A 3556-nucleotide genomic window follows, 5' to 3' on the forward strand; every position below is an offset into this window, starting at 1 on the left:
AGGAAAAAGGGACCAAAAAAACCCAAAAAAATAGAAACAAAGCTTTTGTAAATAAAGGGGGGAAAAGGGTTGAAGGGAGAGAAGGGAAATGGGAACAAGAATCAAGATGAATCATGTACAGGTACAAACTCCCTATGATGAATGTGATCTTTATGTGTATCTAAATTGTACAAATAAAATTTTAAAAAGCCTCTTAGCCTATAAGAAACACCTTCTCTGTCTACTCACAAAGAGAAGCCTTGAGTTTAGCAATAAACCCACATGGAGGGGCTGCGAAGATGGCTCAGTGGAATAAGTGCTTCCCTGGCAAGTACAAGGGCCTGAGTTCAATCCCCAGTTCTGTCAAAAACAAAAAACACAACAACAACAACAAAAAAACTATGTGGACTGTTGAATTCACATCCATCCTTTTCCATTCAATAGGAAAGGTTATTTATTTATTTAATTTGTTTTGGAACCAGGGCCTTGCTGCACAGTTCGGGCTGGCCTTGAGCTCACTTTGTAACCCAGGCTGGTCTTGAACTTTTCCTCCTGCCTCAGCCTCCCAAGTGCTAGGAGTACAGCTGTGTACCCACCTACCCAGCAAAAAGATTTATGGATAAGAAGAATCCTGAGAGACAGGATGGGTCCTGAGTGGGTTGCCACCAAGGCCCTTTGTCAGTGGTCATTTATACAACAAAGTCACAATGTATGTACAAGGAGGGGGCAAATTATAATCAACCTATAGGATTACAAGTATAGCCACATAATAGCAGGAGGTGGTGCTGCATGCCTGTAATCCCAGTATTCAATGAGGCAGGACCAGCCTGGGCTACAAAGTAAGTTCAATGCCAGCCTGAACTGCATAGTGAGACCCTGTCTCAAAAAGACAAAAAATGGAAGGATGGAAAGAAAGAAGGAAGGAGAAAGAGAGAGAGATAGGACAGAGGGGTAAAGTGGAGAGGAAAGAGGGGAGAGGAAAGGAGGCCGGAGAGAGGAGAGAAACTCTGTCTCAGAAACGACGACAATGTGGCTTTGGCACCATAACAATAAACTAAATATGGACTTTTAGTTGAGGCATGGTGGCACATGTCTGTAATTTCAGCACTTGTGAGGCTGAAGCAGGAAAATCATTGCAAGTCTGAGACCAGCCTGGGCTACAAAGTGAGTTTAAGACCAGCCTGAACTGTATAGCGAGACTCTTTCTCAAAAAAGTAAAAAATAGGGGCTGGAGAGATAGCTCAGTAGAGTAAGTGCTTGCCTAGCAAGCGCAGGGTACTGAGTTCAATCCCCAGTACCACCAAAAAAAAAAAAAAAGGCAAAAATAAAATAAATTGGGGCCGACGAGATAGCTCAGTGGTCTAAAGTACCTGCCTGGGGCAAGCTTAGGCAAGCACGCAGGGAGCACGGTTCAATACCCTGTACCACATGATCCCAGGGTGGGCTGAGCCAGTCACAAAAATAAATAAATAACTTAAAAATAAGCAAAATAAGGAATTTTGACTTTGTATGAGGCAGCTTGTGGCAGGGAGATAGATACTGTAAACCACATATTTGATGAGAGCAATAGTTTAAGAAAACCTCTTCCCAGGGAAACTTGGAAAGCAACCTATGAAGCCCTTAGTTCTAGACAATAGCTCGGAAAAACTATAGTACTGAGCCCCATCTTAGAGCTGGCCACACACACACAGCACCTCAGGTGGCTAGGGACAGTGTGGGCCACAAACAGACAAGGAACACCAGTCTGGAGCCAGGATGCACAGGCTCTGGGGGCCAAAATGGAAGGATCAAAAGTTCAAATTCAGATTAGCCAACTCAAGTTATATGGGAAGAGCCTCTTTCAAAATAAAAGTAAAAGGGGTGAGAAAGAGGTTTAGTATGAAGGCCCTGGGTGCAAACTTAGTACCAAAAAAGAAACTTCTACACAACAAAAACATATAAAGATAAATCACAAGAAGACTGTCTTGGCCTCATGTGGTGGTGCGCCACTGAAATCCCAGCACTCGGGAGGCTGAGATCCCTGCAAATTCAAAGCTAGCCTGAGCTACATAGTGAATTCAAGGTCACCCTGGACTACATAGACCATGTCCCAAAAATAAATAAATAGACACAAGACTGTGTCAGCATATAACTGACATACAATTGACTCAGTACATGTAACAAATTTCTATAGTCAGTACATAAAAATGGGCAAAGTCCATAGACAAAGAAAGAGAATCCCGAGCTGGGCATGGTAGCACATGTCTGTAATCCCAGCACTCCGGAGGCTGAGGCTAGAGGATCATTGGGAGTTCGAGACCAGCCTGGGCTACAAAGTAAGCTCAAGACCAGCCCAAACTGCATAGGAAGACCCTGTCCTAAAAAGACAATAAAAAGAAAGGAAGGAAGGAAGGAAGGAAGGAAGGAAGGAAGGAAGGAAGGAAATCCCAGTATCCTATAACGTTTGCAAATATGCTCAAACTTCCCAGTAATTAGGGATAACATTTTGCACCCATCAGATTGTTAAATATTAAAACATCTGACAATATTAAATACTGTTGAGAATGTGGAGTAACAAGAACTCTCAGTCGCTGCTGGGGAAATGTCATTTGTACAGCCACTTTGAGAGCTCGGCAGCATGTGGCAAGTAGAGCTCCACAGTTACCCTAGGATCTATCTTGACGCGTTCTCTTCTGGGTTAAAAGGAGAGTTAAGCAAAAATGTCCATCTGGAGTCAGGTGTGACAGTGCCCATCTGTGATCCTAGCACTCAGGAGGCTGAAGCAGGAGGATCAATGTGAGCTTGAGGCCACCCTGGATCACATAGTGAGATAGTTTTTCAAAAAACAAACGGAGGGCCGGGGAGATGGCTCAGTAGAATAAGTGCTTGCCTGGCAAGCACAAGGGCCTGAGTTCAATCCTGGGTTCCGAAAAAAAAAAAAAAAAAAACGGGCCAAGGGGCTTGGGAGATAGCTCAGCGGAATAAATAAGTGCTTGCTTGGCAAGCACATGGTCCTGCGTTTGATCCCTGGTATCACACACACACACGCACAAATTTCTAAAACAAACAGGCCACAGGGGGGGAAAAAAAAAAAAGGGGGCCGGGGAGCTAGCTCAGTGGAATAAGCATTTTGCCTGGCAAGTGCAGGGGCCTGAGTTCAATCCCTGGTTCTGGAAAAAAAAAAAAAAAAAAAAAAAGACAAATTAAAACAAACGGGCCAATGAGATAGTGCAATGGACTAAAGCACCTGCTTAGGCAAGCTTAGGCAAGCGCAGGGACTACAGTTCAATCCTTCGCACCACATGCTGTGTCAGTCCTGCCCCAGAGCAGGCTGAGCTGACACTAAAAAAAAAAAAAAGAAAGAAAGAAAAACAAATACACAAACAACAGAAGAAGAAGAAAAGGAAGAAGAAGAGGAAAAAAATTCCATGCCTTGGATCCATATGACCTTAAGTTCAATTCCCACAGCATAAAATAATTTTTTTTTTTTCTTTCAGAACCGGGCATTGAACTCAGATCCTTGCATTTTGCCAGCCAAGCACTTATCCTACTGAGTCATCTCCCCGGCCCCCTAAAAATGGAATAAGGATTTTTTTTT

The sequence above is a fragment of the Octodon degus genome, unplaced genomic scaffold, assembly GCF_000260255.1.
Source record: "Octodon degus isolate 3935 unplaced genomic scaffold, OctDeg1.0 scaffold00002, whole genome shotgun sequence".
Lineage (NCBI taxonomy): Eukaryota > Metazoa > Chordata > Mammalia > Rodentia > Octodontidae > Octodon > Octodon degus.